The sequence below is a fragment of the Phyllostomus hastatus genome, unplaced genomic scaffold (assembly GCF_019186645.2).
Source record: "Phyllostomus hastatus isolate PE091 unplaced genomic scaffold, TTU_PhHast_1.1 phas_scaffold_385, whole genome shotgun sequence".
NCBI lineage: Eukaryota > Metazoa > Chordata > Mammalia > Chiroptera > Phyllostomidae > Phyllostomus > Phyllostomus hastatus.
In genome coordinates, this window is record NW_025334026.1 from 11,201,050 (window position 1) to 11,215,228 (window position 14,179).

Sequence of the window (14,179 nt, forward strand, 5' to 3'; positions counted from 1 at the left end):
GGCAGCAAGGGGAAGCTGGGATTCTGTTCAGTTGAAATTTGAGCCAGCACAGCTTTGAGTTCTGCAGGCAACCCCCAGCAATGCAAACCGGGGGAAGAAGGAGAAGAACTCAAGAGAGTGAAGCTGGGAATAAGAGGGATTAGCCTAGATTGTAGGCTTGGATTCTGAACAGTTGGCAATATAGGGCTGGAATCTGGCAAAAATAAACAATAGACTCAATAACTGCAATAATATCTAACATTTATTAAGCACTTTCTATATCAGAAACTGTTTTAAGTGCTTTACATTAACTAAGTCATTCAGTCCCATCACAATTTTATAAGGTAGATATTATCATTTTTCTTATTTCATAGATGAACAAACTGAGGCAGAGAGATTCCGCTGGTATAGAATCCAAGGGGCTATGGTCAAGTGAGCAGAGTCTGGCAAAGACATTCTAAGGTATTGACAATACTAAGAGTTACAAAGCTCAGGATTCAATGTCTGAAGCCAGAGACCTGGTAGTGACTGGGGGTAAAGACTTAAAACTCCAGAATGAATGGAGGGAAAAGAGCCAAGTAATGGCTCCATGCATATTTGAGCCAGGACTAGTTTTTGAGAGGGAACTGATGAGGCTCAGGCTCTGCCTTGAGACCTGGAGCAGCATGATGGTGTGGGGACACTGCAGCTCTGTGGGCCTGTTGGTGGCCAGGCCAAGGCCAGGAAGCACCAGCATGGTTTTAGGAGCCACAGGAGCTTAAGATACCACTAAAGAGCCAAAGTCATACTGCTTATTCAGGACTTTGCAGCCAACCTGAGCCTTTGGGACACTGAGCATCTACAGAGCAGGATGTTCTACCTGAGCTGACAAGACCTTCAGCATGGCCCAGTCACCACCTCTGCCTTTGGTGCTGTGAGTCAATGAGAAGTGCATTAGAAGAGTGGTCCCTGGGCCACGGGCCTCTGGGAGCTCTGGCTGCCCTGTCAGCCCCATCCAGGTGCTTTGCAGAGGCCAGCTCCTCTTATGAGTTCCAGACCTAGGCTTCAGCTGGTTGACAACTAATTCCCTTAGCAGGTGAGGGACTAAGATGGGTCTTATTCCAGGGAGTAGTGCTTCTTAAGGGGGGAGCCTTAGAAACCAAGAAGACTTTAAGAGCCAAAGGAATGTAGTTTTAGCAGTGAAATGAAGGCCTTGCTGACCTATGGTAGAAAGTGAGGTCATCAGAGAGGAAAATGGACATCACAGCACCACAGAAGTATAGCAGCACAAGGCAGATGTTTCCTTTTATAACCTGGGATAGAATCAAGCCACAGTCCACTGTCTAACCAGTGCTCTAAAATTCTAGAGCCTTTGTAAGCTGCCATGTATGTTATTTATGTCTTCTCTGATCCTTGTAGTGATTGACTGAAAAAACACTCAGTCAAGAGCGCTTGTGACCTGTTTGGAAGAAAGGTGGGCTGGAGGAGCCAAATTCCCCTCTGTGCCCAAGTTTAGAGAAAACAGCATTGAGAGATAATCATATGGTACCCCTCCTTAGTAACTGGAGCCTCCCTAGCAATGAATCACCTACTAGAGGCAAAGAGCAGCTTGCTTGCACTCTCCCAATTACTCCAGTGCAATTTGGAAGCATGGGAACAGACAGTGCAACGTCTTCAGCTTGAATCAGAGAAAGGAACATTCAGTGAGTTTCTATAGATAATACTCATGGGATTTTAAAATATGTTTGTAAAGCCCTGGCTAGATGGCTCAATTGGCTGGAGCATCGTCCCATACACCAAAAGTGTGGTGGGTTTGATTCCCAGTCAGGGCACACACCTGGGTTGAAGGTTTGATCCCTAGTAGAGACACATGCAAGAGGCAACTAATTGGTGTCTCTCTCTCTCTCACACTCTCTCCCTCTCTCTCTAAAATAAATAAGTATATACTCAGGTGAGTATTATATATGTATGTATGTATGCATGTATGTATGTATATACACACATATATGTGTATATGTGTATATGTATGCATACATATGTATATATGCATGTGTGTATGTGTATGTGTGTACAAAGTCTTTGGTAGTCCTCTAATGTCCTTCCTCCTGAACATACATAGGCTGTATATGTCTAACACACAAAATGCAGTAGAGTTGACATTATATGACTTCCCAGGCTAGGTTCAAAAAAGTCAAGTGTCCACCTGACTTTTTTGCCCTCTCTCAGGACATTTATTATTGAAACCAAGCCACCATGTTTTGAAGAAGCCTGGACCATATGTGGAGGGTACGTGTAGGTATGCAGCCCACAGCCCAGGTAAGAACCCAGCCAATAGCCATCATCAGCCATCAGTAGATGAATGAGCTACTTAGTCATCTGGTGATCCCAGCCCATAACCTTCCAGCCACCCTAGGGGATGTCAAACGGAGCAGAGAGGAGCTGTGCCTGCCAAGCCTTGCATTCACAGTAGATTCGAGAGGAAAACAAATGCTATTATTGTTTTAGCCACTGAATTTGAGGATGGTTGGTTATATAATGATATATAACGACGGTTGGTTAGATAGCAGAATAAAAGTCCCACCCCTATTGTGTGCCCATGTCACCATAGAAACTTCACCCTATAATAAAAGGAGATATTATTTACTGAAGCAGAATATGGTAGCAGGAAAGGCCTCAATGTTTCCCTCCAAGAATCTGAGCCTGCATTCTGATCTTCTTTTTGTTTTTTTAATATTTTATTTATTTATTTTTAGAGAGGGAAGGGAGGGAGATAGAAAGAGAGAAAAAAACATCAATGTGTGGTTGCTGGGGGTCATGGCCTGCAACCCAGGCATGTACCCTGACTGGGAATCGAACCTGCGACACTTTGGTTTGCAGCCCGCACTCAACATCTGCTGGCATCTCTCCACTGAGCTACACCAGCCAGGGCAAGATCTCCTTGATGGGTATTTTGGTATCTTACAACCTACAACATGATGTATTAAGCTCTAAATGACAATGCCACTTTAAAGTTATATGGGTCTTGCCTTAATGTATAGCATCTACACATCCAAAGAAAATGAACATCTAAGTTGCACAAATCTTCCTTACTAAATAGAAAAAGAGATCACTTCTTACTGGGTGCTGTAAAACAATAGTAAGGTGCTGTAAAATTAATTAACTAGTTAATTAATTAATAAGCCAAATAACATCCTAGTTATCAGTCGAGGCCAGGTCATCTTCCCTTTAAGTTAGGAGAAAGCAGGTAGGTGAGGGTTTGTATGATGCTCTATTAAAAAGACTTTAGCTTAGCCTTAGAGAAGGTGAGATGCTTTACTAGGAAAGAAGTAAAGGAGTGAAGAAAGCCACAGACTCTGGGTTCCTCCAAAGAGGAGGTAATGTCTTGTTCATCTCATGTTTCCTGCTCCTTGCACAGATTCTAGCACTGAGTAAACAGGTGTGATGCTTAATTTTATACAGCAACTTAATGGGGTTAGGGAGTACCCAGACATTTGGCCAAATGTTATCCTGGGGTGTCTGTGAGGATGTTTCTGGATGAGATTAACACTCGAATCAATGGATTTTGAGTAAAGCAGATTGCCCTCCCAATGTGGGTGGGCCTCATCCAATCAGTTGCAGGCCTAACACAATGAAAAGACTGGCTCTCCCACAAGTAAGAGGGGACTCCTCCTGCTTGACTGCCTTGAGCTGAGACATTTGTTCTCTCCTTCTTTCAGACTCAAACTGAAATATTGGCTCTTTCTGGGTCTTGAGCCAGGACAGTTCCCTCATTGTCTTCAGTGATTGCCTGGACTCCAACAACCTGCCAGCACAAGAGAGTGCCTAGTTGTAGATGACACTGTGGTCTGGCTTTAGATGCAGGATGGTACCTCAGCTAAGAGCATGAGCCCTGGAGGGCTACAAATGAGGGCCTGATTTCCTCCTTGCTTTGGTCCAAATGCTGTGTCCTGCCCAAATTCCTGTGTTGAAATCCTTACCCCCAGGTGATAGTGTTAGCAGGTGGTCTTTAAGGAGGTGATTAGGTCAAGGGGCTAAGCCCTCTTAACTGGGATTAGTGTCCTTACCAAAGAGACTCCAGAGAGCTCCCTCGGTCCTCCCACCAGCCAGAGGACAGACATGTATGTACCAGGAAGTGAGTCCACCACATCTGCTGGCATCTTGATCTTAGACTTCCAGCTCCAGAACTGGGAGACACAAATTTTTGTTGTTTATAAGCCACCCAGTCTATGGCATTTTGTTTGCACACTCTGAACAGGCTAAGGTTCTCCTCTTTCGGTTACTGCGTATATATAGCCTCAGGTGGGTTACTTACCTCTATGGATTTGTTTTCTCACCTATAAAAAAGAGACAATGCAGACAATACTTCCAAAGGGTTTTTATGAGAAAAAATGAGTTAATATTTATAAACAGCTTAGAACATTGTCTTGCACATGTCAGAGCTGTATTTTTAATTACCATAGTCATTTTTTTTTAGCACTGGTGTTTTCTAAAAAGTGGATGGGAGGTGGGGAAAGGGGTAGATTTTATTTCTATGTGTTGTTTTGTTGTTATAATAAGTGTGTGTTATAATTAGGAAGGATAAAAGGGAGGGAGGAAGGAAGGAAGAAATGAAGGGAAGGAGGGAGGGAGGGAGACGATCTGAACCTCAGTCCCTGCACAGAGGCCCTAAGCTACTCTGCAGAGTCACATCCCTTTCCACTTGCCCTTTTGACCAGAGAGGAAGTCAGTTCCATCTGAATGGAAGTTCCAGCCCTTAACTGAATTTGGTGAGTGTCTGAATGATAGTCCCCAGTCTTACTCTTTCATAAATCAAAGCTGGGAAACAGAAAATATGAAAATTAATGTTTGCAGGATCCTTATTTAATTTTGCTGTAAACCAATTTTCATGACATTTACGCTGTTTGTTTTGTTCATTTGTGTGGGGGGTCTCCCTTTTTATTTTGTTTTCCGTTTTTTCCTTTTGGCTCAGTTTCAGAGAGGCTAGTTATATGCACATTCATCTCTAAAATGACCTTCCCTTTTTGAAATGCATGTCCTTCTGTTGGTAATAAAAGGTCATAAACTTGTCGGGCCCATCAAAGCCATTACTATGGCAATACACTACAGGATTGCGATTATTAACCTCTGGATAAACAGGCAGGCAGGGAAGATGGATGGAGAGGGATAAGGCTTGTGTTTATATACATTTATCTTTGGTAATTAGCCATCTGGGGAAAAACCACAAATAGAGGCAACAAAAATTGATTTATCTTCAAATAGTAAGTTTTGCTTTACAACAAGGTCTAAAAGTGGATCCTCTCAAGTGCTAATTTTGCACGTCACTTGCTTGCTTTAAGGATGAAAGTAGTAATTACTGGGCCTTTCATATGCAAAAGTAAGGTGCTGAGTAGGGGCTGGCTTCATCCAAGAAGAAAAAGATGTGTTTCCCAGAAGTAGCCCAGTTTCCAGGGGCCTTCCTAGGTCCTGAAGGCTGGTCACTAGAGGGCTGTATCTCCCTGGAGGTCCAGGCTATCCATGTGGGATCAGCTAGCTGTGGTCTGGAGAGGGCATCACTAGCTCCCTGAGGGCTGCTGTGCCCTTGGTCTGACCTTGCACCACAGATGCTAAGCTTCAGGGTGAGGAAAGGAACCAGCTGAACCCTTGAGGGGCACAGCTAAGTGAGGCAGGGTTCTTTGGCAGACCAAGATGGGGATGGAGAGATTAAGATGTCATACATCTCATATCCACCGCTGGCTGACACCTAAGGGCTTAGTAGCTATATTTGCTTCATGGCCAAAGGCCGTTCTGTTCAGGGGGTAACAGCCTGAACCATCGAACCATTGAGAATTACTCCCGGGTGATTTCACTTCTCCTTCATCATTAACCCCCAGGGAAGTGCCTGCTTTTAATTAGCTGTGGTTCAAAACCATCCATCCAAGCTCACATGTGGCACCCTCTGAATTTATTCAAAGACAAAGGAAAACAGACTGAAACACTCCGGAGAGGCCCCGTCGACATCCATCTGTTGCAGCTGCGAGATCCCCCATTAAACCTTTCTCATAAATAGTGCTGGATCCCGCAGTCTACTGCCAAATGTCTTTTGAACTGTTTTTATTAATAACAAATTGGAATCAGTTGCTGTTTGAAATAGACCCTGCATGTTTCCACCTACGAACACCTTTGGCAGGAGGCAGAGCCGCTGTACACCTAACATCTGTCCGCATGCCACATGTGCTGCACGGCCCAGCTGCAGACCTTCCACCCCTTGGAGGCCTTCTGTGACTGTGATGGAGCCGACACAGGGGCAACACAGCCAGTGGGAAGGGGGAGGACTGCTCTCCTGAGAGCTAAGTGCAAATCCCACCACTGCCACTTGGTCTTACTTTGCTGCTATAAAATGGAGATGTCCATTCCGAGTTTGTATCCCAAAGTGCTGTTGTAGGTGGTACAGCCAGATCATGGGCAGACCTACTCTACCCATTGCTATATGTAAGCCAGAGCTCTGCAACATACTTGCTGTGAGGTCCAAAGAAAGATCCTTTTTCTGAGCCTCAATTAAGAGATGAAGTATATGGTTATAATGAGAAATAAAGCTCTGAGCTAGCGCCTTACATATATGAGGCAATAAATAAATGATAGGCCCTGGCTTGTGTGGCTCAGTGGATTGAGTGCCAGCCTTCAAACCAAGGAGTTGCTGGTTCGACTCCCAGTCAGGGCACATGGCTGGGTTGCAGGCCAGATCCCCAGTAGGGGGCATGTGAGAGGCAACCACACATTGATGTCTCTCTCCCTCTTTCTCCTTCCCTTCCCCTCTGTCTAAAAATAAATAAATAAAACATTGTTAAAAATAAATAAATGATAGCTTTTTTGTTTTGTGATTGACATATGTGTTTATGATTACATGAATGTGATCTCACTCTCAGTAGAGTCCAAATTTATAATGCCTGCTCTAGGTTGCTCCTGATCTTACCAGCTATAACATGAGTTGACCATGACAGGCAGAACTGAGATGGAACAGAGACTGGTTGGTCCCCCAAACCCATTCTCCCCTCTTCTTTCAGCAATAAAAACTCGAGTTTAGTAGGGCCTGTGGCTGCCAGCTGGAGACCACATTTCCCAGTGGTACTATTTAGTTCTTACCAATGAAAGTTGGGCAAACGTGCTATAACACCAGCTTAAAAGAAGGTAGTGTCCTTCACAGACTCTCCCCTTTCAGGGACCAGAATATGGTGGTCCAATTTGGTCGTGCTGGTGAGTACACCTTGGGGGATTGCAGAGCACAAGGGAGAAGAAGCCAAAGACCTTGTGCACCCTTATGAGGCCAAGTTCCCTACCCTCCCTCTACCACCCACCTACCCCCTGACTGTTATTTGAGAGAAAGATTAATTTCCATCTTATTTAAGTCCTGATAGTTCTGGGTTCCTCTGTTACAGCAGCTCAGTATTCTGCCTCATACATTGGGAGGGTGGTCTGCAGAAGTAACAGGCTGTGTGACCCAGTGTTTCTGTCCTTCCACCTCCTTTAATTATATCCAGATGAAAACACTCCTCCCTTAGTCCCTTCTCTTTTTATCACCCAACAATCCTCACCCTTCACTACATTGCTTTATGATATCAATTAAACTCAGCAGATGTCACTCAAAAAATAGTCCTATTTATATGCAAACATTCCTTATTTGTCTTCTTATTTATTCTCCTTTCCTTTATTGCTAGCCCTGCTTAGCTTACAAGTCCATTTCTCTGGCTCATTTGCTGTTTCTTCCTTTTTCTTTCTTCCACTTATCATTCATACTTGACACCTTTGCTCTTTTCCATCACACTATCTTGGTTTTTTCTTTCAGTCTTTATTTGTTTTATAAGACAAAACCAGAGCCAATTACCACCACTAAGAACAAAAACACAATGTTCGCAATATAGCCATAACAGAAAACAACATACTATATACAGCAATAGCCCTAGCCTTATCCTGGTAGAGATCATTGGAAGACCTTGAGGTACAACTTTTCAAATAAGAGATCAGTAGCCACAGGGAGATGAAGATGCCAGGCCTCAGTCTCTGGACAAGCTAGATAATTAAGAATTAAAATGAAAAACTCAGGCTTTTTTGACTTCTGGCCAAGTTCTGGTTCTACCAGTTTATGCCTGCTACCCCTCACCCCCCACCCCAACCCCTGCCCAATGAAGACAGCTCAAAGAGGCCCAGACAGCTTTTGCTACCTGGAAAATGAGGACTTTTTTCCAACTGCAACTTGATTCCCCTTAAGACAGAGGTTAAACAATAACTTGTTCTATGTTGTATTGTTGTAGTTCTCAAAACTGTGCTGGTTGAGCCCACCACAAACTAGGCAGGGACTTCATTGCCACTCAGAATATCCACTTATATATCTCTTTTTGACCCTAGCCCTGAATGATTGCCTAGTAGAAGTTCTTTGAACTTCTTCACCATCCACAGCCTTTAACACAGCACTGAGGAAATAGTACAAACTCAATAAAGACTTATCAATTCATTTTAAATGCCCAGGGAGAATTTTCCTTGGCTTGTTTCTATAACCTCCTCACTTCTTTTGTGTTTACCCTGTCCTCCCCTGCCAAGGCTCTTCCAGTTCTCCTTTCCTGCTGACTACCACGGTAGGTAAGTTCTTACCCTCCACTCGTGAACCACCCTTGCCATCATGGCCATCTGACTCAGCTTTTAATCATACAGTCAAGAACCATTGGCTGTTGTTTTCACTACACCAACAGCCTCTCCCACTAGACCATGAGCTGCTTCCCTTTGCAGACTCCATGGTCAGACCCACCTCTGAGCTGGAACACTAACATGACCTACCAACTGCTCTTAGATGTGAGGGGCCAGTTCCTCCTGCAGTGTCCTTTCTCCCCTCCTGTTTGAGGCTGCTCCACCTTCTCCATGCAGCACAAGCCAACAAGAGTTCCTGCTGGCTGCTGGTTGGCATTATCTCTGCCCTTCACAGGTCACCTGAGCACTGTGTAGGTCCTGGATGCTACCATGTCTTCTCCAAAGGTGTCATATTGGCAGCAGAAATTTTTCTTCCTCATAGTAATCCTGTATTAAATATTCTCAAAGAATGAAAGGCTGATAGATTTTCATAACTGTAGACATGTTCTTTATGATATTTTTATCTTCAAACAAGTGTCAGCCTAAAGCAACACATTGCCTCAGTTGAGTACTATTTTTAATTATTTATTTGTTCTGTTAGGTTAGAGAAATGGAAAGATAAAGGATATAGAGAAGACAATAGATGAAAGATGATAGATAGATAGATAGATAGATAGATAGATAGATAGATAGATAATAGATTGACAGATATGAACACCAAACATCCTAGGCCATTAGACCATGCTGGCAATGTGGAGAAATGTGACCACAAGGGAGATGCTGCTCCTACCACAGTGACTTAGATGGCCAATGACAGGGCCCTGAACACCATGTAGTTTAACTTTGTGAAAAGCCATTTGCAGGAAGCTGAGAGCCTGCTGTGAGTGGCACAGGGGCCAGGGCAGGTGCTAGGCTTTGAGTCTATTTCCAGAACAGAAACATAAGCTTTACTATCACACTCACCTTCTACTCCAAGCTTTACTTATGGTAAACCCTTCATCCTATCTCAAGTCCAGCTACTCAACTGGGGTCTACTGGGGTCTCAGTCAGGGTCCAGTCAGGAGAAAGAGCCACACCAGTCATTTGAACAGACAGAACTGAATACGAGGAGTCACCTAGGCAACAAAAATGGCAAGAATAATATTACAGTGTGTGGCAATGCAAATATATAAATATTTCCACCACCTTTGACTGAGAACAAAAGGAGAAGTGGGAATCATTTAAAGTTAGAAACTTGGGGGAGGGGCCTGTGGCAGTGAATCCCAGACCCCAGAGGAAGGAAGATTGCTGCTCAGCTGCTGCAGGTGTCTTGGTGGGGGCTGGAGGAGTAGGGGTGATGACTAGGTCCACAGGTGTTGGGAAAACTACAAACTGGATTCAGCTGCTGCTACAGAAAGCGGTGGCTGCTGCCAAGATGAAGCAGCACTCCTGGGGTACCTGTCACAGAAATGGGAAGAAAGCAGCCAACGGGACACAAATGTGAAGTAGCTATCCCTGATTCCTCCTCCAGCCTCACTCTTCCTCTGGTTTTCCCCATGATCCAAGCTTTGCCAGCTTAGGGAGCAGAAGTGTGGCATACAGAATACAGGCCCAAGCATCACAAAGCAGAGTTTAGCAGGGTGGGGTTTTGCTGAGATGCAACAGCTTAATAGCTGGCACACCTTGGTAATGAGGAGTTCCCACACCTGGTAGCTGTCTTACAAAGACTCTCTTCAGAGTTCCTTGGGATGTGAAAAGCAAAATGTGTGGGCATGTCATCTACCTATAGGGAAAAATGATGACAAAAAACAGAGAAGCTGAACTTCACCAAGTTGAAGAGAAAAGCATATAGCTAGAAGCAAGAGGCAAAGATCAAAGGATGCAAAGCCGGACTTGGACAGGAGCAATCCATGAGCGCGCAAGCCCATAGCTATGAATGGGACCAGGAGGCCTCCTGCTACCAGTAGATAGACACCTATGCTGATTTAAGGCAGAGGATCAGCACAGACACCTTTGACTAAGGCCTCACACCATATCCACTCTGGGACAGAATTTCTTCCTCTGTCAAATGAAAACTTTAGTCAAATGATGAGTCTTTTTTAGCACTCACATTCTATGACTCCATTTCTTTGTCCTTGGGCACCTGTCCTAGAAAGTAACTGACAGCTCTATTTATAGACCTCCTTCCAGGAGGTATAAATATTCAATGAAACTTCTCTGTGTACAGAGACAGGGACCAGGAGGGAATGTTTCTCAGCAATGCCTGGACATGATATCAAAAGATAGAGAGAAAATAAGTAAATAAAGGGGGTTCCTCTGCAAGACAGTTTAGAGGCTCCCAGAGATGGCAGCACTTTTGAAGTGAAAGTACTTGATCTTTAGGGGAGAGAGGCAATCAGGCGTTATGAAGAGGAGAATGTGCATTGCTTTATTTAATCCCTTTACCACAAATCCAATAAGGCAGTACCTGCAGTGTATCTCCAATGTGCTAGGCAGGCAAGGGGGTTCAGTGAGGTCAAGGAAGTTTAAGGCACAATTTCTGACCTTAAGGACATTATTATCAGCTCACTCACTCATTTCACAAGTGTTTGTTGAGCACCTGCTATACCTAAGAACTGATATAGGCACAGTGGACACATGGCAAGCAGGAGTGACGATGCGTCTGTCCTCCTGGAGCTTATGACAGGGAAGATTACACTCCAGGTAGACACACAAATCAATCAATAATGGAAAAGTATGATGAAAATAATGGAAAAATAATGGAAATAATGGCAAGTGATAGAAAAGAAAACAAATAGTGGGCTAAGAAAAAACACTAGCATAGGGTAAGGGTAGAGGGCTACTTTAGGTAAACCCCAAGGAAGGTTTTACTGGGAGGAGCTGTTTAATTTGAGACCCCCCAGGTGGAGGGAGGAGAGGATGGAAGTGGTACAGTTCCAGGCAGAGCAAGCAACACATGCAAGAGCCTGGAGGGTAGAGAAAGTTGGCCTGTTTGAGGTCCTAAAGGAGGCTGGTATAGCCAGGGTATCATGAGCAAGAGAAAACAGAGAAATGGGATGAAGCTAGAGAGGGAGGCAGGGCCCAGATCAATCCACTCCACTTTGTATATTAAGGAGATTACATGCAGGCAGCTGGAAGAGGACAGATGGTAGAGGCAGGGAGATCACCAGGGAGACTGGGCTATAAAAGAGATTTTAGTGGCTTGGATTACAGTGGCAATGGAAAGAAATGGATCAACTAAAGATATATTTTGAAAAACTGAACTTGCCCATGGGAAGGATAGAGGAGGAGGGAAATCAAAGTAAATTCTAGGTTCTTGGAGGATAAGATTGAGGAAGAAGCTATGCATATATAAGGTAACTATCAAGAGATCTACCTCAGAGTTCAAGATGACAAGACAGATGTCACAGGAAGATAATGGACAATTAATTTCCACCTGCATAGTGACTGTAGTAAGTGCTGTGAGTTACTAAACATAGGTTTCAAAGCATTGTTTCATGGGAGATATGAGATTTGGCTGGAATATGAATGAGGAGTAGGGTTGAAATAATTTAGGAGTAAAGAGGAAGGTAATCCAGATATACGTAAAAGTCTAAGGTAAAATAGAGGGGATAGTAAGTAAACATGTGTGCCAACAACACAGCATTTTGAAGCAGGAGGGAATGGGGAAGGCAACAGGAGATGATTTTCATTGTTGCCCCAGTTTGGAAAAAGTGAGCTGCTTCCACTAGTGCCATCCCAGACACCAGCCCTGGGCCACTCATGGCAGCTCCATCAGCTCTGTCTGTCTGGGGGCTGATGTGTGTCCTGGGCTGTTACAGAATCTGTGGGTCACATAGGGTGGGCTTAGTGACGTCCAGAGGCACCATTTCTGCTGGCCAATCCACAGGTGATATACAGGTGTTGATGGATCACCCCACCAAAGGGCAACGAGAAGGACAGCTAATGTGGCTTTCAGTATACTCAATGATGAGCACTCATTTAAGTGGATGGCACTGCCTGGCCTCCCAAGGGCTCCCCGATGTTCAGACATTTGTTCCCTCAGGAATTGGGCCATTTCTTACATTTCATCTCTTCTTCTATATGTGACTGCCAAAAGTCCAGGAGTTAGGTGTCTAGCCAACTTCCCCATACCCTCTCCATCGTCTGAGATAGGGTTTGACAGGCCAAATCCTGCTCATCATCTATTTTTGTATAGTACATGACCTAAAAATGATTTTTACTTTTTTAAATGGGTGAAAAAATCCAAAGAAGAATACTCATAGTCTTTTGAGACATGTGAAAACTATATGAAATTCAAATTTCAGTGTCCATGAAGTTCTATTGGAATAGAGCCACTCACTCATTTACAGAATGTCTACGTCTGCTTCCACATTACAATGACATAATTGAGCACCTGCAACAGAGAACATATGTCCTACAAAATCTAATACATTTACTCTCTAACTCTTAACAGAAAGTTTGCCGACTCCCATTCTGAGATGACAGACAGCACTTACTGAACAAAAGAAATGTATAAGAAAGTGCAAATGAAAAGTACATTAACTCATATACAAAACAATTTCTTCATGCATGTGAGAGGCCTCAAAAACCATGCTAAGGAATTCTGATTTGATTTTATAGTTACTAAGGAGCTATGCAAAGTTTTGAACTTTGAGTGGCATGGCAACAGTTTTAAGATTTATATTTAAAATGTTCGTTTTATTTTTAAATTCATACTTTAGCTATCGAATTCAATTGTGTGGAACACCTCTTTCCATGTCCACCTGAAATAAAATGAAGTGTCTCTCTAGTTTAAAATGTATATATACACAGGTGCCAAGTATTTGTATAAATTGTGAAATTGTTTATTTTGCCCATGGAGAGGACATTTATTTTCTCTTGGCATTTCTGTTGAGTTTGTCCCAAATATAAAGGGCGACTTAATATGCAACTAAAAAATTAGTCAAAAAGACCTCTCTATGTAACAAAAATCACATTCTATTAGAGATATCACTATATCCCCTCCAGAGACCTTCTAAAATCATTAGCAGCATCCTCTGATTGCTCAAATACTTATTAACCAGTCTTTTCCATTAAGAGCTATTCTTGTGTATGATTCTGTCCAATTATTTTGAGAACAGTATTAGATTTGCCTGACTCTCAGTACATTTTTCCCTGAGTGGAGATTAGGAACTGTATGGGGAAATAATATTGATTTATCCAAATGGATTTGTTTTGCAAGGTGAAAGTAAAACTATAATATTGCTGTGTAAATATGAATGAGCAATTGACCATATAATTAACTACCCAACCTTTTTGCTCGATGTAGTTTGTTACTTAGTTGTGGCTTCCAGTAAATCCTCATTATAACTTGTGCATTGTAAGGTAGACAAGGAATTCCCAGGATGCTTCTTTTACATTTTCTTCCAAATCAGAAAATCATTGGTGGCTTGGCCATTTCTGCTGACCAATCCATGAGTGCTGTGCAGGTGTTGATGGGTTGCTCTACTAAGAGGACATCTCCATATGGAAGAGCCATACCACTGATCCATCTTACAGTCCATGTGGCAGCTCTCTTCTCTCCCAGGCATTTCTGTGTGACTTCTCTCTAATCCTTGTTTCATTGTCAGTCCTACCCAATACCTCCTCTCTGCAACTTACAACA